This window comes from Arvicola amphibius, chromosome 4 (assembly GCF_903992535.2).
Source record: "Arvicola amphibius chromosome 4, mArvAmp1.2, whole genome shotgun sequence".
NCBI lineage: Eukaryota > Metazoa > Chordata > Mammalia > Rodentia > Cricetidae > Arvicola > Arvicola amphibius.
In genome coordinates this window covers 135,311,180-135,334,399 of record NC_052050.1, presented here as the reverse complement: position 1 = coordinate 135,334,399, position 23,220 = coordinate 135,311,180, and the positions used below count along the sequence as shown (strand labels likewise).

Below are 23,220 nucleotides of genomic sequence, written 5' to 3'. Positions count from 1 at the left end.
TCGCAATTAATATAATCTATACAATTAAACATTAACTAGGTCACAAAAAGCAAAAGAGAAAATTCAAGGCATCCCTTATTATGACAGCTGTACTAACACTAATATGCACTGAATACTTAGTTGACTTTTATTTGTTCTTTGTCTTTTTCTGTGTCTCAGAAAAGTCTTAGTCTAGCTGTTTGTTCTTTACTCTTTTGGCTCTTAACACTTTTGGGGACCTACCACCCAGATCTCAAGTAAATCACACACAGAGCTTAATTCTTACTTATAATGCCCAGCCTTATCTATCTGTAACTTAAAGTATCCCGTCTACCTTCTGCCTCTGGAGTTTTTCCTTTTATTACTTCCTTATATCTTAGTTTCACCTTTACTACCATACTGACTTGGTGGCTGACCTCTAACATCCCCCTCACCTTGTCTTGCTCCTTCCTTCTCCTAGATTTCTCTTCCTGTTTATTCTCTCTGCCAGCCCCACCTATCCTTTCCCCTGCCTCGCTATTCATCGCTTTATTAGATCATCGGGTGTTTTAGACAGGCAAAGTACCACAGTTTCAGGGAGTTAAACAAATCCAGCATAAACAAAAACGACACATTTTTAAATCATTAAACAAATGCTCCGCAGCATAAACAAAGGTAACCCACCTTAAAATAATAGGCCAAACATCTGAGTCTACTGAAAACTCGTCAATTTTCTAAGAAGACACATTTTCATATATTGTGATTTTATTTCATAAAGATTAACCCGTAACAGGGATCAGTTTGACATTTCACCATCGCTTTTCATTCTGAGCAGATTTGCATCTCAGTATATTTGAGAATATGAAGTTAATGTCTGTAATACAACTTGGCGCAGTGTATTGACTTAATAAATAATTATACCATTGCTAGGTGTTAAGTGATTCCTGCATTTGCTGTGAAAAGTAATGCTAAGATAAATATTATGAAGGGCAATTAATATGCAAATCTCTAAAGCCTCAGTACTCACATCCAGATGTAGGATCATGGTAGTTTACTTGTCTCGGTGCTATACCTGATTTTTTATGAAGTGGCATTGGGCCAGAAATATACGTGCACCTGAGCAGGCTATCAGAAGCTGCAATCTCGTTGCATTCCTCACAGGTGTTTTAGGATCTTGTTAGGAGGGCTGCATATTCAATTTCATCTGTAGTTAATCACTAAATGCCAGACTATCACTGGGTCATTGATCTCTGTGCCAGGTATCTCTGAATATAGTAGGAAGTAGGAAGTATGAAAATATAGGTAAAAATTAATAAACAGAGCATTAGGATGTGACACTATAAGCTTTGTCAACCCCACCACAAAGATGATATATTATTAATGTTACAGTATATTTTTTTACCATATTAATGAATGAAGACTTTTGACTGCACACTTCCCCAGAGTCAGACGGTGTTTGATGCTTCAATGTATTGGAGTATGTTTCTTTTGCGGGGGCAGTTAGGTAGCTTTTATATAATTTGAACAATGTATAACTTTATGTGTAGTTGTCCCTTAAATATTTAGTTGTATTTAATATTTTCATTGTGTAAGATAAGATGAAAATTGGCTCTATCTGGAATAAGTGTTTTTGATGAAATTTTACAACTTTCTTATTGAAACACATATGAGCTTTGTTGGTATTTATTTCTATGTAATTTTCAAAAAATTGTTAATCCTGAGAAATATCTCAGTAAAAAGTTAAAATTAGCCTACTCAAAACAACTTTTCAGTCTCCCAGTTTAAAACTGAAGAGAAACAATTGAGACCAAAGTACAAAAAGGTAAGTGGGTATAAGGTAGTCTGATTAAGTAAAGAGATTTTGTGTAGGATTCATAAAGTACTGATTTAAATCTGAATGCTGAAAATGTAGGAGAATGTAAAAAGAAAATGTTGCTAAAATACAGTATTTAAAATTCTCTCTGCTTATTGAGTTCGGGTTTTTAATAACTGGTCATTTCACATATTTTTGTTAAAATTATACATCTTTTTTGCAAAGAGGCATAAAAGACTGTCGTTAATTCAAAGAGATGCTGACAAAATAATTTCCCTTTTTGCTTTTAACTGTAATGTCTGAATGTGAATATCAAATTAAGTACAAATGAACTTAGCATCAAACAAGAGTGCTACATAATTTTGAAATTTTTTGAAGGAATGTTTTGATCACTAAAGTTTTTACCATGAAAAGATTTTTATTGTTAATAATTCATGAAGGATTTTAAATTGGAAAATATTCATAAAGAAATTAATAATAATTAAAATTATAATACAGAGGTTCTCAGCCTTCCTATAGCTGCCACCCTTTAATGCAGTTCCTCATGTTATGGTGATCCTCAAACATAAAAGCTATTTTTGCTGCTGCTTCTTAACTGTAATTCGGCTACTAGTATCTTAATTTAAATATATGACATACAGGCTATCTGATATGTGACCCCTGTGAAAGGGTCCTTTGACCCCAAAGGGGTCATGATGCACAGGATGAAAAACCACTGGAATTTTTTTTCTGGTTCAGTCTCTTGGTGACTTAGGCTTAAACTTAATGATGCTATTTGAATTACAATATATTTATTTCTTTGAAAATAACTTACATTTCCTTTTCCTACTTGTGCATAAAATGTCTGTGGGCTTGAAATTGGGGAGAAGGTTTATTTCCCAGAAATGTCTCTCAAGTTCCAAACATTTCTCCTACAGAGGATGCCCTTGCCATTTCCCTGAAATGCTTCAGTAACAACGTTGCTCATCCATTGCTCTGTGACATTACCTGATGCAAGTCACATTAATATTTGGATTTTTATAAACCAGGATAAAAGCTCCCTTACAGTACCACCTTCATTCTTTATGTTAATTGGCTGAGAATTTTTGTGTAATTATTCTTGTATCTTTAAACAGGAAAATGTAAAGATATAACCTCATAAACAATAAAACCTCAATTCCATACTTTTTCAGTTGCGATCCTTAAAAAAGGAAAGAGCAGAGGCAATGCTAACTGTAACACAGACATTAAACACGAGGACTGAGCAGAATTGTAATAACATGTCAGGCATGCAGTAATAAATGGTTTACTTGATATTTTATCTTGTGTCAATAACATAGTGAATTGTTTTAAAAGTATAGATGACACATTTTATTGTTTTGCATGGGAGAATGGAATTATTTTAACAGACATGCTTGCAAATTTCTCACAAATAGCTAAGCTTCGCTCATGATGCTATTCATTAGAAACAGCCTTCAGGCTACAATTCTTCAGGGCATCTTTCTTCTGTGCAATCCATGTCTCAATATATTCTGTTATTTATTGTGGAGGGCTTCCTTGCATAGGTTAAAATCAAGTCGTGAGCACACAATTTCTGGTGCTTTACTTTCAAGTGTTAGGAGAGTGAAATATGTTCTAAACACTTGTCGTAAAGAAGCAGAGTGGAGTCCAGCAGAAGGCGTGTTTTGATCTCAGAGAAGAAACCACCAAGAAAATCCAATGTGATCTAACACCTGCCCATATTTTGCTACTCTTTAGATTGATTATTAATCTGGCAGAGTTGAAAAACATAGTTGTTTTCCATCAATATTTCATTATATGAAATATTAATTTAGGCATCAGACCCTTGCTTTTAAACTCTGATTTCTTTTAAGTAAAATTAATTGGTAACGCTGCAAGGGGCTTGACTTCATAACAGAGGCTAAGGCAAAGAAAAATGGAAACCTCTGCAAGCTAGTGTCTGTTATTTATTTTTCTTTCTGTCACGATTATTTGAGACTTGTCTTAGTTTCTTTGTCTTGTTAGTGTATTAGAAAATAATCTCCTTCAAATTTTCTCCAAATACATTTCAGTTTTGAGTTATGCTCATTAGGAGGTTTCTCAATATTAATTTTAGCATTTTACATTATGTCCTTTCTCAATACACTTAGTTGAATCATTATTTAGAATTTTACTCAGGCATTCTAATGGAGCATATTGTTACTTAGAATATAATGCAGCTCCAACAACGATATTAATAATAATCTGAGAAGTATTGTCATCCTGCACTTATTTTCTCTCTAAGGTTTTGACAAACAACTCTCTGTCTCATTACCATATGACCACCAGGCAATAGAGTTTAAACCACCAGAATGCACCAAGATGTAGATTTCATCTGACACTCAGAAGTTTAGGATTCAACAGGAATCTTTAGTATGAACTGCAAGCTTCTTGACTTTGTGCTATAGCACAGAGAACATGGGTTTGCAAAACTATGTGTCTGGGGTTAACTCAATGCTAGGTAGGACTCCTGTTATATTTCAGCCAGTGATTCAAACAAATACCAAGTTATTTCCATAAGCAAATTCTGAAATCCACCTGCTTGTAATTTTGTGAAACATTAACTGCAGTTCTCCATTGTATATTTTAATCCCCTCAGTGTAACAACCTCTTCCATGTCTCTTCAGCTAAACCCAATCAGAATTCAGTGAGTTCTCAGAATACTCTTGGGAAACTGAAAGGTTTTTTTTTTTTTTTGTAACATTAAATACAATCAAATATATCATTCAAAAGCTTCATACACTTGTCTTCCTGTCTCTTTTCATCTTGATGGTATGGTTTCTTTGTATGAAAAGGGGGCTTTATTGATCTTCTCCCTTTGGTCACACAGTAATTCGAGGAGACATGAATGGGCCAGTTTAATGTCACTGGTACTGTCTGGAGTATCTCTTCCAGTTGGTGTTGGGTGACTGTTTCCCTTAATACCAGAGAATCCTTTCTTTTTCTTTCCTTTTTTTTTTTGTTTTTTGTTTTTTGTGTTTTCGAGACGGGTGCCTATCCTGAAATTAGCTCTTATAGACCAGACTGGCCTCAAGCTCACAGAGATCCACCTGCCTCTGCCTCCCAAGTGCTGGGATAGTTACATGCCACCACAAACTGGCTCCAAGAGTCCTTTCTATAGGGGTTGCATTACCCTTACTGAGATATTCACTTAGATGTCAAAGACATTAAAAGAGCACTCCACATTTTTTAATTGTATGCTAAATTCTAGGAGTAAAACCCTTTCTTCCTTTCAAATGTCTTATGGTGGGAAACATTGAACTATAGAACTCTGAGTTAGTCAAAATCATCACATCCTTAAGTTAAAATAATGAGTGTTTTACTTCCTTGCTACAGGTAGGCATGATTCTCCCTTGGAGGGAAGCAGAACACACACATGTGAAAATATTTCTCTAAAAATTGTCCCTCAAAAGTCCCTGTTTATGTAGGAAAGAAATTAGGAGCAGTGGTAATTATCTGACACCCCATTTTGAACTCTTCAGGATAGTTTCACAAAATATCTTTCAGTGAGGCAAGCATTTACCTCACCTTCAACTGGAAACATTGATGAACACAATTCTATGAACCACCTTTTATAGCATCTTGGAGGTCATTTAGCTTTCACGCCAATGCTAAGCAGTGATCGAGGTGTTATTGTATTATGATGTGATGGTTAATTTAATTTCCGTAACATTTATTCTGACTTTACTTTTCCCTTATGAATTCAACACAACTATTTTAGCAACCAGTAATAATGTGCACATGTATACTGCTGCATACTGCCCTTTCCACACGTTTTCTATTCCCACTGACTTAGTTCACCTCAAACAACATTGTAAAAATCCTACTCAATATCGGTTCATCGCTATTATTTATTTATGTATCTGCTTTAGTATTGACTAGAGAGTCTATGAATAAATGAGGGATTGGGTATAGAATGGATTAATAAGTCACCTTTTTGGTAGTATGCAGGAAAGAAGAATTTGGGACATACTTTAGTAGACCATCAAAAGTGAATTGTTAGCTTTGTAAATTATGTAGAATGGGTTATCGTCATTGATTTTCATCTATTGTAGCAGTCACTAGCATGCAACAGCATAGCATCCTCATGGTCAGTTCCTTCCTATTCAACCTTCTGTCCTTTACAATAAAATTGTAGTCATCCAAATGCCATATATGTATATATACATACATACATACATACATACACACACACACACACACACACACACACACACACACACATATATATATATATATATATATATATATATATATAAAATTCTCCTGACCAACTAACCTACTCAGAGTTATTGCTAGAGTTGAATGAAGTTCAAAAATTCTCAAAAGAAAACAGGATTTGCAGAGGCATGTTAAGAGTCGATCACCTTCCTGGACCTGGGGGGAGTTGGGAGGACCTTGGTCTTAGCATAGAGTGGGGAACCCTGATGGCTCCTTGGCCTTGAGAGGGAGAGGGGAGGTATGGGTGGAGGGGAGGGGAGGGAAGGGGGAGAGGAGGGGAGAGAAAGGGGAAGGAGGGGAGGGGTGAGGAGGAGGGAAGGAGATGGAAATTTTTAAATATAAAAAAAAATAAACCAATTAAAAAAAAAAGAAAAAAAAACGGAGAAAGCACTCATTGGTGCTCAAAAAGAAAACTCATTGGTTGCTCAAAAAGAAAACTACTATATATATATATATATATATATATTATATATATAATTATATTACTAGCAGAGTACATGAAAAATAGAAAGGCATATCTAATAATAATAAGGACTATCACTGCTTTAGAGATCAATATGCTCTGTAAGCCAAGTATGCGACTATCAAAACAACAGCAGAAACAATTGCTAAATCTTCTAGGTTGCTGTTTTCCAAACACTGTGTGCATTCCCAATGTGATAGACACATACTTGCTTCTAAATACTGTCAAATATTTCAGTTGCTGAATGTGAGAATATGTCCTTAACAAATCATAAAAATGAGGCTGGTGTTCTGCCATGAGCTACCACCACATAGGAATGTGTGATTGTGATACACTTAATATATGAACAGAACTTCTGGGAGATAGTTGGTAATAGCCCTCAAGGTGTTCTTAAATAGTCTCCTGAACAGATCGCCTCGTAATTGCTCTCATGAAGGCCTATAATATCATCCTCTCACTCCTAGTAATTGAATGTGTCAAACAAATGGCTTTGGTTCTAAGGCTTCAGCATCTAATGGGAAAATATCTCTGTCAAATATGATCATAGGAAGGTATTACTCCATTTTCATTTTTAATGTACAATTTAACGTTAACTACCATTTTAGGTTGAAGTCCCCACAAATCAGGACCTAGAATAAAACTCATGTGCTAGTACTTCATTACAAATACAATGTATCCTTAAGGAGCAGCAAAGAAGCATATAAAAGCAGAGAGTTTGTTTTAGGCTTAGTTTAAGAACTGAAATAAAGGAAGTTTCAAAATATAACACATATAAATTTTACAAGATATTAAGTAATTTTGAAGTTTTGAATTTCAGGGACATGGATTGACATTTTAGAATAAGCCACTCTCTCCTACTGGATTATCTTTTCTTTTTAATTCATGTTGTAGTGAATTAATCTTATTGTGGAAGATGCCTGGATTAGGAAACCATGTAATTCACTAGTTTATTCACAATAGAATAAAAGTTGAAATTACTTTATTAAGGGCAACATAAAAGTAAATATGCAAGAATAATTCATCAGTATAGATTGTTATCACAGCTTAGCATTAGACTTAGCTACTTTCCATGAGCAAGTTTTTGCATGTTAAAACCACAAGTATTCTGTCAAACAGATTATAGAGGAATATCAACCGTATCATCTCAAAAGTTGTTGATAAGTTCCAGTGACCATCACTGTTATATTTACTGATTTTGAGATTTTAGTAAATATTTATTAGCTCTGACACCCGACTCATTTTTCATAATAATAGTTTTAACTTAGTGCTATTGGATAATAAAAATCAATGACCACCTTTGTAAGCTTATTCTTTAATGTGTGCTATAATGTACTATCTCAGCTTTGGTCATTTGAGTTAGATCTATCCAAGCTGCAAATATAATAAACTTTGACTCTTGCCACATGGTTTTTATTTTGACAATATATTTTTGGATTGCAGAAATCTAGCTTAGAATTTATTTTTCAACCATGTGATTTGTGGTTGTGTTTAATTTGGAATAAGCCTTAATTAAGTGATTAAATAATACAGTCCATTTTTACTGGTGTAAGCAGAGAATGATACACAAAATCTTGAATCATTGTCAATTATAGCAAAATAACTGTGGGTGGTAAAGTGAAATTGTTTACCTAAAAAACACAAAATAACATATGGATATTAATGAAAATATAATGAAGAATATTACATTAAAGTCTTAATGTCAAAAACTAGACAAAAAAACCCTGAAACTTGGTTGATGTTGTATATATTACAACATAGTAGCAAAGAAAAAGTGTGATTAACTGTTTCTGCAACATTTTGTTCTTCTTCTAAGGCTTCTAAATTCCTCTTGAAAATGAAGGAATATGGCTACCAGTAAATTTTCTAAGGGAATACATTATGTGATATTTTATCATTGGTACTACATTTATATAAAAAATGATTCTAAGAAGAATATTCCCTTGACCTCTTTTAGTACCGTTGTTCCTATGCCTCTAAATTTGAAATCTTTAATGGTGTTCTAACGGCACTTGCATTTTATATATTGTCTTTTAAACATTAAGGGCTGACATTGCTAATAATGATGGCTGCTTTTGGTCTCCTTGCTACAGTTGCTGTGAAATTGACTTTGAACATCTTTCAAACAAGAAAAATTACATCCTTGGACTTTTCCTATAGTTCTTCTCACCTTTCTTTCAGTTTTTTAATCCTCGTTGTGGATTTTTTTAAACATAGTTTATAAGGAAGATTATTTTCATGTCCTGTTATACATTTGAAAACAGAATTGGGGGTAAAAGAGAGAAAAGATAAACATATAATTTAGGAAATCAAACACCTGGAGAATAGAGTGGTCCTCGTCATTTCAGAAGTATATCCTATTTTTAATTCATTTAATGACATTCCAGATTAGATTAACAGTTTTTCTTCACTAACCTTCACATTAAGGATAAAGAATAAAAAGATATTTTATCCTCACACTCTTAGGATGGTATCATTTGAACTGATATTTTATTTCACAAGAATTTATACACTGGATGGAGAAAATGACAGAGCCCCACATAGGAGCACCAGACTGAGCTCTCAAGGTCCTGATGAGGAGCAAAAGGAGGGAGATCATGAGCAAGGAAGCCAGGACCGCGAGGAGTGCTTTTACCCATTGAGACGGTGCGGTGGGACAGATCTAACGGGAGACCACCAAGTCCAGTCGGAATGGGACTGATGGAACAGGGGACCAAACCGGACTCTCTGAATGTGGCTGATGGTGGAGGAGGACTGAGAAACCAAGGACAATGGCAATGAACATGAACTCTACAGCATGGACGGGCTCACTGTGAGCCTTGTCAGTTTGGTTGCTCACCTTCCTGGACTTAAGGGGAGCTGGGAGGACCTTGGACTAAACATAGTGAAGGGAACCCTGATGGCTCTTTGTCTTTGGAGAGGGGTGGAGTGGGGGTATGGGTGGAAGGAGGAGGAGAAGGGGAGGAGATGGAAATCTTGAATAAAAAAATGAGAAAAAGAAAAAAAATTTAAAAAATTCTTTCAAGCACATGACTGATAAAATATTGTTTTCATTCAGTAGATCTAATACTACATATCAAGTTCTTCATTATAAAAATGAGATACTTCTTTGTAATAATAATAAGAATGTAAGTCAAATGTTATGATATACACTTTTCATTCCAGAACTTTGAATGTAGAGGCAGGTAAATCTCTATAAGACCAGCCTAATCTACATAGTGAGTTCTAGGACAGCCAGAGCTACATTACAGATACTGCTTTAAAAAGAAAAACATATATTTTGTGAAAACTCAATTCCTAAGCAATATGACAAATTAGGTCATAAATACTTTAAACAATCTGGAGTGGAATCTGTCATTATTAGCAATATTCCATAGTGCCTTGAGATTTCTGAGACTTATTATTCTTAATGTTTTTATGATATAAAACTTGAGAAACCTACTGAAAAATTACTCAACTTTCTAAAGATAAAATTGAACATGTATGTAAGTTTATATACAATTTTTAAAGGCTGAGGACCTAAATTTTTAGGTACATAGGGAGCTGCAAAATGTTAACTATAAATTCATACACTGTGTGAGAATAAATAAGATAGTCATGGCAAATTCTCAGCAAAAATAAACTCGGAAACAGAATTATTCTTTATTTAAAATGTGTATTATGAAAGATCAATGAGCTGAACCTCATTACAAAACATATACATGGAGTTAGATTATGATACCAGCTGTAATAAAGACATAAAAATGCTTAAATGTGGAATTTCTGAAACATAAAAGAAATTGCTTCTGAAGTATGTAAATTGATTTTGCAACTCGAAAGCAATGGCTCAATGTATCTTCCAAACCACAATTTTCTTTATTTCTTCTGCATTTAACCCAACATCACCAACCCACTTCACAAACTTTGGGCAAACTAAATGTGCTTAGTTTTATTCAGAGATGGGAGACCATGCGTCATAAAAATGAGAGATGCATTAGGGTTGTTTGATCAAGTGCCTGGAAGGGAAGATCATGAGGAATGAGTTTACGTGTCTTTACTTTGTAACTTTGAAAATATCCATAGGCTTATTTCAGCATATTCAAATTTCAACTAGGCACAGTGTCATATTAATAACAGTTTACACTGACATCTATCTAGTACTTCATATTTATCAAAGCATGTTGCTAGATATAGCAAGCATGATGGAGCAGAATGAGCTATCTTTTGTAAACATCATTAGAATATTTTGCTGCCATTTTCTCTAGCTGAAGTCTTATTGGCTCTGAAGGATACTGCTCTTTCTGCATCCTTTCTTAAAAGCCATTTATTCTAGTTGCCTTTGTAGGCAAGTCAGATGGCACATTACACGATAGTTTTCAGTTCATCCCTAGACTATCAGAATCTCAAGCTCCTCCAAATTCCTACTCATTTAAGAATGTTATTTTTAGTTTATTCAACCATCTTTCCCCGCATTATACCAAATATCATGTCTTCCACATACTTATTATGATTCTCCTCTTACTTATACTCCTACAAACACTCACTTATGACTAATTTTATAAAACATGTCACTCTTCCCTTTATCCAATTGCGGTGTCTGAAAATTCCATATCAATTTTATTTCCCTGCCTACTTTACTAATATCTCCATCAATTCTCATGCTTTTAGCAACTCTTTTTATTTTATCTTTATTTATTGAAACATAATTTTGCTGTATAGTCTCTGCTCTCAAAGTTACAATCTTTCTCCTTTAGCCCCCACAGTGTAAGAATTATAGGTGTACACCACCAAACATAGGCCTTTTGAACTATTTACTCATAAGCACATCATATTGGAGTAGAATACAGTTATTTTCAAGGTCACAGAGTAAAGACTCATATACTCATTCCTAGCAAACTTCCCGTCCATAAACTTATTCAAACGCCCCTATTGTGATAATTGGAATCTTCTGTATTAGTCTTTCTAATCTCTTACTTCGATTTACTTCTCATTTAATATCCCTATGAGTACTTCCCTTCTTTTAAGTCTTCCTTAGTTCATCGTTACTCAGTACTTCTGACTTGATGCTCTTTCTCACTTTGCAAACCAACCATGGAACACTGATTACTGTTTATCTTATAACGACCCATGTCTTTACAGAAATATCTCAAAATGAATGTTAGTTATGTCTCAAACCAGGAAGGTTGATAGAGATGCTTTTGTAATCAGGATTAACTTTCTGTTCTTCCTAATAAGCCACTGTGTCTTTAGAAAATGCTTTCAACTTGTTCGATTATCAGTCACATTTGCTTTCTGAAACTCTCAATTGTCCCTCAAAATCTCCAAGCATGTTAATAATGTTAACTTTTTAAAAAGTCAAACGTAAGACTATCTTTGTCTTGCTCAATCAATGTGCACATTCTCTACTTAGAAGATGGCATTATCCACATGCACTCTGGATCATTGGCCATGCTTTAATCTTCTCAACAATCTTTCCCTAAAGTCTCTGAGAGTATCTTAAGTATACAATGTACTTTTCTGCTAAATATTTAAGTGCAAGTTAAATAAAAGAAGGAAGGAATGAAGGGAGGAAGAAAGAAAAAATAAAAAAGAAAGAGAAAGAAAATCTAGTTTTTGTATACTACGGTGGTACTAGCTTCACATTTAGGATTTTAAGCATTCTGTCACACATTTATCTAACAAAAGTTACCAGATACTTTCTGGGGAGTGTCGGTCAGTTAATATTTAGAATCGTGGGTCATATGCCAGAAGCACTCAACTCGCCTGGCACCCAAAAGCAGCCATAAGCAATACAGGAGCTAATAAGTGTTGGTGTTTTATGACAAAAACAAGTAGCAGATAAGACCTTGTACATGCATACAGGCATTCTGTTAGCCATCTGTGGTAAGGCTCACTCCTAATGCCAGTACTCAGGAGGTTGAGGCAGGCTTATTTCAAGCAGAAGGGCATGTGGACTACACAACAAGATCCTGTCTCAAAAAGAAAAAAGAAATCATTCAACAAACAAAATCTATTTTGATATATTTCTGTTTTCAAACTTTGTATTTGCGTTTGAAGCTTTATTGAATACATGGTTTTGTATATTACTCTTGAATGGGCCAATTATCATGAAAATGCTGTCTCTTTTCTATGCTGAACTATGGTTTGTCTGATTTTATTAGACTAATGATGACTGGTTGGCAGAAGACGGACATGCTATATTTTTTTCACTGTGTTGTTTTCAAATTATCCACTTGTTTAGACTTAAAGCATGTTGTTGGTAAATAATGTATTGCTTATTATTATAATTACTGTTTTCAAGTAAAGCTTTCATACAATTTATTATTAGTAGTATTTATATTGATGTTGGTAAACCTCTTTCTTATTTTGATCTACATCACCTTGATTTTGATCTTGTCATTTTTAGATCTATTTGCTGATTATGGCAAACAATACCTTTCTTTATTTTGAATATTATCCCGCTTCACTTTAGGAGGCTTCTTTAATGCCAATTCTCCTTTGGAATTCCTGTGGTTATCACTATTTAAATACATTAACATCTACTGCGAATGCAAAAGACTTGTAGTATTGTTTACTCTAATGTTTGATGAACAAAACAGTTCCATTAACTGTAGAAGAAGCATTAAATTATATGAGCCTGGGGAGGTCACTGTCATTCAAGCCATCACATTTCTTATTTGACATGTGGTTACTGGGACCCAAAGCCAACTTATTTATAAGAGCACCAATCTATCTCACACCACTAATTTACATTTCCATGCTTCTGCAATATTATTGGCTATCATAACTCCCTCAAATGTTTTGAATATTCATGCGAAAACTATATTGGTATTTTTTTCTACCCCAGTCATGAATTCACAGTGACTAACATGAAGAAAACAAGTGACTACAGCCTCCTGTAATGAGGTGAGGAAAAGATAACTCCATTTGCTGTTGAAGGGATTAAAAACTCATGCAGCCACTACGGAAATCAGAGTGGAGAAATCTTGCGAAATTAGATATGGATTTCCCCTATGATCCAATCACGCCTAACTCCCTGACATTTGCCCTAAGGACACCATATATTTCAGAGATCCGTTATTTTTGTCACTTCATTCACAATAGCTAGGGAATGGACACAATGTAAATGTTTTTCAAGTTATTAATGCACAATAAAAATGTGGTATGTATACAGAGTGGAATTTTTTTTTTCGAGACAGGGTTTCCCTGTAGTTTCTAGAGCCTGTCCTGGAACTAGCTCTTGAAGACCAGGCTGGCCTCGAACTCAGAGATCTGCCTGCCTCTGCCTCCCGAGTGATGGGATTAAAGGCGTGAGCCACCACTGCCCGGCTCTACAGAGTGGAATTTTAATAGGGTATAAAGAAAACTGAAATCATGAAATTTGCATGTAAAAGGATGTAACAGGAAACTATTATATACTGAGTGGGGTGATCCAAACACAGAAAGTTGAATGACACATTATCTCTATTTGTGGATTTTAGATCTGGATCATTAAAGTTTAACTTTGTGTTTATAAGTTACTGCAGAGATCAGAAATGTATAAATGATCCCTGGGTGTAAGAGGAGGGAGGAATTTTGTAGAGGAGGATAGAGAAATGAGAAAAATGGGCTGGGGACTTTAAAAAAAGAAGAGGGAGGGGTGTAATAAGGAGAAAGGGGGAGGAAGGAGAAATAAAGAAAACTAAAGCTGTTTAAAAATTAATAGAAAGTATGTTTTTATATACCTAGTTAAAAATATAAAATTATGTGTGAGTGTCTCTGTGTGTGTGTGTGTGTGTGTAGTTTAATGGCTGATATAAATGGAATGATAATGTGCTCCAACAAGACCCAAAGATTACATAACAAAAACATTATGCCAGTCAAGGGAAACCTTCCCTTGTTGCTTAGAGGAGTCCAAGAGACTCCCACAATAGTGTAGGTATTATTATTAATAATGTTAATATTAATAATAATAATAATAATTATTATTATTATTATAGTAGTATTGTTGTCCTTGGTTGGTTCCCTACAAGGACTTGAGTGGAACTCCTTACAGTTGTGAATACCATAAACTTCTGACAGAGAACTAGGAAACATTGAGCTAAAACATCTGGAAACCTCTTCTTGAGGACAGATTATTAGACTATGGAGAGGTGATATGCAAATTTTCAAGGGAGGAAAGCAGATGTAAGGTCTGTTAGCCACAGCTACCTTTAATGATGCAATTTGGCCACTTTAGTGTGGGGATAACAGCTCTATAAGTGGGTATATGGCCTTCTCAATGGGGAAAAAATCATGCCTGTTCCTGCAAACCTTGCCAAATATCCATAGTTAAAGAGTTCAGAGTTCAGAGACTCTAGAGAAAAACTAATTCTTATGGTACAAAACTATACAATTGCTAATTACATTCTAAATATTTACCCTTTTCCAATAGATAAATGTAGCTTTCACCTTTTGTCAAAGAAGCTGCTTTTAGAAACAAATAGAGGCTACTACAAAGATCAGAAACTGGTCAAAATTTATAAAATGTAACCATGAGCTGCCAAGCCTCAAATGATACATTTACAATGCAATTTCTATAACTAATTCTTAAGCAAAATCATGGAAGAAAGGAGGTTTCTCAGGAAATTTGGGATCAAACTACCCCAGGACCCAGCAATCCCACTATTGGGAATTTCCCCAAGAGATGCCCAATCATATTACAAAAGCATTTGTTCAACTATGTTTATAGCAGCATTATTTGTAATAGCCAGAACCTGGAAACAACCTAGATGCCCTTCAGTGGAAGAATGGATGAAGAAAGTGTGGAATATATACATATTAGAGTACTACTCGGCGGTAAAAAACAATGACATCTTGAATTTTGCATGCAAATGGATGGAATTAGAAAACACCATCCTGAGTGAGGTAACCCAGGCCCAAAAAGATGAACATGGGATGTACTCACTCATAATTGGTTTCTAGCCATAAATAAAGGACATCGAGCCTATAATTCATAAAAAATCCTAGAGAAGCTATATAATAAGGTGAACCCAAAGAAAAACATATAGTTATCCTCCTGGATATTGGAAGTAGACAAGATTGCCAGACAAAATAATGGGAATATAGCGGGTGGGGGGGGATGGAGGGATGGGGGGATGGGGAGAGAAAAGTGTGAAGTGGAGGATGGGAAGAGCTTGGGGGAATAGGATGGTTGGGATATAGGATGGGTGGATATGGGAACAAGGAATTATATAGCTTAGTTAAGGGAGCCATTCTAGGGTTGGCAGAGACTTGACTCTAGAGGGGTTCCCAGGTGTCCAGGAAGACGCCCCCAGCTAGTTCCTTGGGCAGCTGAGGAGAGGGTGCCAGAAATGTCCAGATCCTATTGTCATACTCATGAATATCTTGCATATCACCATAGAACCTTCACCTGGCATTGGATGGAGAAAATGACAGAGCCCCACATAGGAGCACCAGACTGAGCTCTCAAGGTCCTGATGAGGAGCAAAAGGAGGGAGATCATGAGCAAGGAAGCCAGGACCACGAGGAGTGCTTTTACCCATTGGGACGGTGGGACAGAACTAATGGGAGACCACCAAGTCCAGTCGGAATGGGACTGATGGAACAGGGGACCAAACCGGACTCTCTGAATGTGGCTGATGGTGGAGGAGGACTGAGAAACCAAGGACAATGGCAATGAACATGAACTCTACAGCATGGACGGGCTCACTGTGAGCCTTGTCAGTTTGGTTGCTCACCTTCCTGGACTTAGGGGGAGCTGGGAGGACCTTGGACTAAACATAGTGAAGGGAACCCTGATGGCTCTTTGTCTTGGAGAGGGGTGGAGTGGGGGTATGGGTGGAAGGGAGGGGAGGGGGAGGGAAGGGGGAGGAGGAGGAAAGGAGATGGAAATCTTTAATAAAAAAATGAGAAAAAAAATTTAAAATTAACAATTTAATTATAAACTAAATAGCAATGTAATGTTCAAATTGTTCTTATTCCTGGCAATTTATTTATTTATTTGGCTATTTGGGGTCTAAGCTATTCATATAATAGTTTCATTAATGTATTAAGACAAAGTTTACATCTTGGTTCCTGGAATATTGTTTTTTAATATTTAACAAACCTTTATCTTAAAATATAAACTTCATTTTTGCTCCTTTCAGTGTAATTATAATAGATGTTTGGGGGATTTAGCTTTTTTATTTCATCTTTAATGTTATAAGATTCAAAATAAACAACTTCATAAAAATAGAAATTTCTTCATAAGAAAAAGTTATATTTATTTCTTTAAGAAAATCTTAGTTAAACTTATCTATGACAGGGTCCTTTCTCATGTACCAAAAGTGATATTTTACTTTGAAATATAATCTCTTACAGGAAATGTCATAACTAATAACATTCAGACATAAAAAAATGAGATGAAAATAATAAACTTTCCCATATTTTACCCATTATTTTACAAGTTCATGAGTCACTTTTCTGAGCACCTCTGTCCTGATTGGTTTTATGTCATGTTGACAGAAGATATAGTCATTGGGAAAGTGAGCTCTCAACTAACAAAATTCTTGTAACACGCTGGGTTGTGCACAAACCTGTTGGACATTTTATTTTTATTAATAATTGATCTGGGAGGGCTCAGTTCGATGTGGGTTGCTGCTACTGCTAGGAGGGTAGTTCTAACTTATGTAATAAAAGAGGCTGAGTAAATCATGGAAATCCAGTAAGCGGAATTTCCCCCATGGCTCTGCTGTGAGTCCCTGCTCTAATGTCCTCCATCAGTGGCCTGTGTTCTGAGAGCTGTAAGATAAATAAACTTTTCTCTTCATGTTCCTTTTGACTATGGTGTTTTATCACAGCAACAAAAATTCTAACTAATTAAACCTTAATATATAAAGATAGTTTTAAACTCCAGTGTCCAGTTCCTTGGTAGATACAGTAACTTAGTATTTTAGTGGTAAAGTAAAGCTAAGAAGAGATGCAAAAATAAAAATACCTTTAATTTTTCTACTTACACAATGAAAAACCACAGAACATGGATATACCTTATTATCCACAAGTGACAAAAAATGGGGAAATCCAGTAAAAATTTAGACAGCACTAAGGAAAGGGAAATAACACATGCAGAAAACCAAAGGTCAAAGCCAGAAATAAACCCCAGGTGCACACAAACTCAGCATGTCTTGAAGATAGGTGCAAGGCAGGTAATTAGGAAATATTCTGATATTGATGAAGCAAAAGGCAGCTCTGCGTATGTTAGCTCCTGAAATAGTCCATGTTTATATTTACGTCGTGGAAATGTAAAGCAATCTATTCTAGTGAATACTGTGGAAGACTTTTAACTTTGTATCAGGGTCAAAATCTCGATCTATCATTTAATTGTCATGTGATGATAGACAAGGTTTTTATTTCTATTTGGAATTCTAGTTTCTTTTATTTATTTATTTATTTATTTATTTATTTATTTATTTATTTATTATGTATACAATATTCTGTCTGTGTGTATGTCTGCAGGCCAGAAGAGGGCACCAGACCTCATTACAGATGATTGTGAGCCACCATGTGGTTGCTGGGAATTGAACTCAAGACCTTTGGAAGAGCAGGCAATGCTCTTAACTACTGAGCCATCTCTCCAGCCCGGAATTCTAGTTTCTTATCTACAAACTAAAATCATGTTCATAATAGTAGTAATATTATGTAACTTCTTGAAGTTAATAAATCTATACTTAATACATTATATACAAAAATTATCAAGCACATATTAATAGAATGTTAGGATTGCTATTATTTTTTCAGTAGTTTTCAAAAGAAACAATAGTAGAGAATATTAATACATTTGGTCCATATACCTTTCAAAATCTTCTTATGATGTTTTAGATTTCTAAATTCAGAGAGTAGATTGATCAGCTTCATACCCAAAGGAAAACATCATAATAATCTATCTGAGATTATAGGTGGCAACTACTTTTTAGAAATGATGTAGAAAATATATTTAAAGCTGTCATTTTAAGGTTAAACAGAATTTTCAGAAAGGTATATTTAAGAAGTTAAAATTGATTATATATGACAAATTGTAATTTATGTGTGTATAATGTAAATGAAGTGAAAGTCCTGATAACAAAGAATATGATACAGTAAGATTGAATGTGTTCATTTTTTTCTCAGACCCCATGGCTATTATACATAAAAAACACATTTTATCATTTTATTTGCATTAATCAGTATAATATAATTCAAGGGAAGAAATACATAAGAATTCCATAGATATAAGCCTTAAGAATAATGAAATAAATACAATAAAAGCCAAATGTCTTTTACCATGTAGAGATCCAAGTGCTTTTTACACACATATTCACAGTAATATCCTCATAAGTGGCTTGGATATTCATTAAAATTAAATATGTTAGTTTTGCATAAAAATGCCAATAAAACCAACAGGTATAGAAAATCGTTTCATTTTATGTACATAAAAGTTTAGACTTTCTGTTATTCTCTAATGAGTCTATCTTCTTCAAACTATCTAAGCCAAGGCGAGCAAGGTCCTGTTCCTTTGCTACGTGTAGCTATCATAACGCCTTTCTTGTACACTTCCTGCAGTGATCATAAACATATAAAATGATGATCTACAGCCTTCTTGTGCCCCTTCTCCTTGAGGACTAAAATTACTAGTAACAGATATTTGGTAATTATATATAAGATGATTTTCAACACAAGTGTCATGAGAAGCCATGTAGCTACTGAAAGAATAAGATGCAGGAACCTTACTGGTAGGCCAAAACCGTGTGGTAATACAAAGATTAGTAGAAATGGGTTAATTTAAGAGTAAAGCATTAGGTAGGGATATACATTGGCTAAACAGTGTTGTAATTAATAGAGTTTTTATATGATTATTTGGGTCTGGGCAGCCCAGAAACAAATGTGTAGCCTCGGTTTACAAAATGGCACCCACCATATGGCATATATCCACATAAGACCTAGAAAAGCTTTTTTTTTTTTAAAAAAAGAAAAAGACTTCTAGACCTACAGAAACAGATTCCAAGCGCAGCTTTATGGTAGCTGCATATTTTCAGATAGACTCTGTTTGCTCATGGTGAGCAGGGGCACATCTCCTTTAAGGGAAGGCTACCTGACTCAGCCTTAGAAAGCAAAATTGTGGCTCCTTTAAGAGCCAGCTTCCTGGTTCATGCTGGTGGCATGAATGGTCATGGTTCTTTCAGAACGTGCTGCCAGTTACTTGATGGCAGCATGGGCCGACTGCACCTAAGAGTTGAGGTACTGAGCAGGGCTCTCACGCTGTTGACCCAGAGCTGGATCTACCGCTCTGCCATGTTAAAAAACCAAGAGAGGCAGAGCCAGCATCCAAGGCCAATGGACACTAAGAGAGACTGACATAGATCTAATCTACATGGGAAATAGGAAAAGACAAGATGTCCTGAGTAAATTGGGAGCATGGGGAACTTGGGGGAGGGTTGAAGTGGGGAGGGGAAAGGCAGGGAGGGCAACAGAGAAAAATGTAGAGCTCAATAATTATCAATAAACAAAATAAATTTAGGGATCAACTTTATTATTAAAGTATTATGTTTATACAGCTCATTCAGAAATGCAATATATATTGAAAATTACTGATTAATAGATAGTCATTTATAATGGTCATAATATTTGTATTAGGTTTTCTAGGTGTACAGAGATATATTTCAAATGGATAGGTATTCTTGAAATCTTTCAAAGGCCTACAGAATATGACATTTAAAGGGTTTTAAGAACTTAGACTTTTCTTGACAGTGAGACATGCCTGCTTCTGTCAGAACCAATTATTTCAGAGAGGCTGATGGGTATTGAAGAAGCAAGTTATGGAATTTGTTTTCAATGTAACAAGGCTAGCCATTTGGGCAAGAAACTGCTTCTGCCTGGACTGCTTGACAGTAGCCTATATAAACTGTACACGCAGGACCACAGAAAAATGATTACTGAACTTGCCTGAAGAAGGTGAGATGTTCTTCAATGTTCCTGCTACACAGAGGAAACTGCCAGCCATTCAGCAGGAACCAGAGTATAATAACTGACAAACTGTCAATATAGACAAAACAGGCTTTCAAATTTCCTGCTTCATGGAAAAGTCATCCATATATTATGGGCCTGTAGGCTGAGGATGGATGTTATAGAAGAGCTTTAGGTAACTGTCCAAGCAGTGAGCTGTCTCTGACAATTTTAGAGTTTTAAAGTTGCTTACAATGTACTTCCTGTTTACTTTGGTAATATTAGTTCATTCTTGGGTCCTTGAAGAGTTGAAGACAGATAGTTAACGTTTTTCTTAGTTATGATAAAATATAAATTAGTTATGAAATTTTAGACCCACAAAGAAATATTGTAACTGTAATTCTTACTTGATACCCATTTTGTTTTATGTAATTTTACTATGTTAATGTTAAAAGAGTGATTATATGACATTCCCCTGTGTATGCCGTGAATATGTTTTATTACCATTGGTCATTAAAGAAGCTGCTTTTGGCTATGGCAGGGCAGAATATAGCCAGACTGGAAGAGATATATAAAGAGATTAGGCCGAATCAATGAGAAACCATGTAGCTACTAAAAGAAAAAGATGCTGGAACCTTGCTGGTAAGGCACATCTTTGTGGTGATACACATATTATTAGAAATGGGTTAATTTAAGATGGAAGATATAGCTAGGAATATGTCTAACCTATTGGCCAAATAGTGATTCATTAATATAGTTTCTGTGTGATTATTTGGTCTGGGCAGCTAGAAAAATGAATGTTCAGGCTTACAGGATTCTGTGTAATTTACCATCTACTTCAAGAAGCAGCTTCTTGGATAAAGGTTGAGCAATGTCTGATCTCTGGGATCAGCAGTATGTCATAATGAGTCATTTTACTCTAAGTTCATTTAGTGGTATGATAATAAAAGGTTTTCCACTAAGGCCCATAACCTACCTAGTCTCAGGTTCTTATTTAATGTATAATATGGGTTTAAGTCTTATAGAACAGGCATAAATACAAGTTAAAAAATACAGTTGCTTAGTCCCACAGCATTTATGCCATTATTGTACCAGTGTATCTTGCAGGCAGCTCACACTTGTAGCTCACAGGGTCTGTAACTGAATGAGATCAATGATTATCTTTCTCTTTCATGGCATCTCTAGTTCTCTACACCATTAAGAATATTAATCATTAGGAATGAAGCATCTAGTTGAGTACCAGCTTCATTTCTCCTTATCCAGTGACCTAAGGATGCGGGATGTTCAGCAATAAGGTCTAGCAGGTTGTAGAAGAAAACCAATAGCATTTTCAATTTCCATTAATGTTCACCAGATGTCTATGGGACCTCTGTGGCCAATGTCTGAAAAAATATAATCCACTCCTGATACTGACATTTATATTTGGTTGCATGTGATACATTGTGGAGGCACTCTCCACACACTGTTTTGTAACTTCATTTAAATTACTTCTATAAATGTATATATTTTAGGAAGTTTCTAGAGTAAAATGTTTCAATGTGGATTTCCAAAATGTCTTTTGTGTTAATTAATCCTCCTTGCATTCTCTCCTCTACCTGCTTCTCTAAATTCTCTCCTCCATTTAATCCACATATTCTAATTTCCCCTTCCTCTTTCTATGAAACTATTCTATTTCCCCATTTTTAGAAGATTCCTTATACCACACTTTGGTTCCAGCCAAGCTACCTAATCTGTGAGTATATTGTGAATAATAAATACACATGCACATACACACACACAAAATGTAGTGTTTAATGTCCATATGTATAAGAATATAGGCAATGTGTATTGTTCTGGGCATTCTTGGTCTGGGTTGCCCTACAGATAACTGTTCCTAGCTTTATCTAATTACTGGTGAATTTCATTGTAGTGACATTTAATATATATATTAATAAATAAGACTTGTCTTAAGATCAGAGAATAAAACAGTCAGTCATATAGACCTTGCAATGATGGCACACAACTTTAATCCCAGTAGCCACACTAGTTAGCCACAGAGGTCAGGCAGTGGTGGTGCATGCCTTTAATCCTACTACTAAAGAGGAATATAAGATGGGAGGAGACAGGACTCAGTTCAGTCTTACTCTGAGGATTCTTAGAGGCAAAAGTCATCATTTCAGTTTGAGGTAGAGGTAAGAGTCAGTGGCTGGCTGCTTTGCACTTCTGATCTTCAAGTTGAACCCAGTATTATTCATGCTACATCTCATTTTTCTTAATAGCTGAATAATATTCCATGTATCATGTTTTCCTAATTTGTGCATCATCTTATGTGCATATATGCTGTTTCTAATTTGGCTGTTATGAACAGAAAAGCAATGAACTTGGATGAGCAAATATCTCTGCATGATGGTATATGTATATGTCGCAGAGTGGTGTAGTTGGTTATAATGGCAGATTTCTTTTCAGATATTTGTGGGCTCTCTACATTCATTTCTGAAGTTGCTGTACCAATTTGGTACTCCGAAAAGCAATGAATAAGTATTCCTAATTCCCTGTATTGATACTAGCAAATGCAATCATTTGTTTAATTAATCTTGGTCATTCTGCTTTGCATAAGAAGAGATCTCAAAGTAATGTGAATTTTCATTTTTCTGAAGGCTAGTGATGTAAAAAATGTGTTTCAAAGTTCTTTCGTCTTTCATATTTTGAGAACTTTGTTTAACTCTAGACTCTCCTTTTAATTGTGCTATTTATTATCTTGATATTCAGTGTTCTGAATTCTCTGGGTGTTTCTTTTCCTTTTAGTTTTTTGTTTTGTTTTGGTTTGGTTTGGTTTTTGAGAGGGTTTATCTGT

At 35.1% G+C, this 23,220-nt stretch overlaps 1 protein-coding gene across 2 annotated transcripts in view; it reads right to left on the bottom strand.

The window, feature by feature from the left end:
• Window positions 1-23,220, bottom strand: part of Sgcz (sarcoglycan zeta) — a 308,488-nt gene that overhangs the window by 106,716 nt on the left and 178,552 nt on the right. The window lies entirely within an intron of this gene.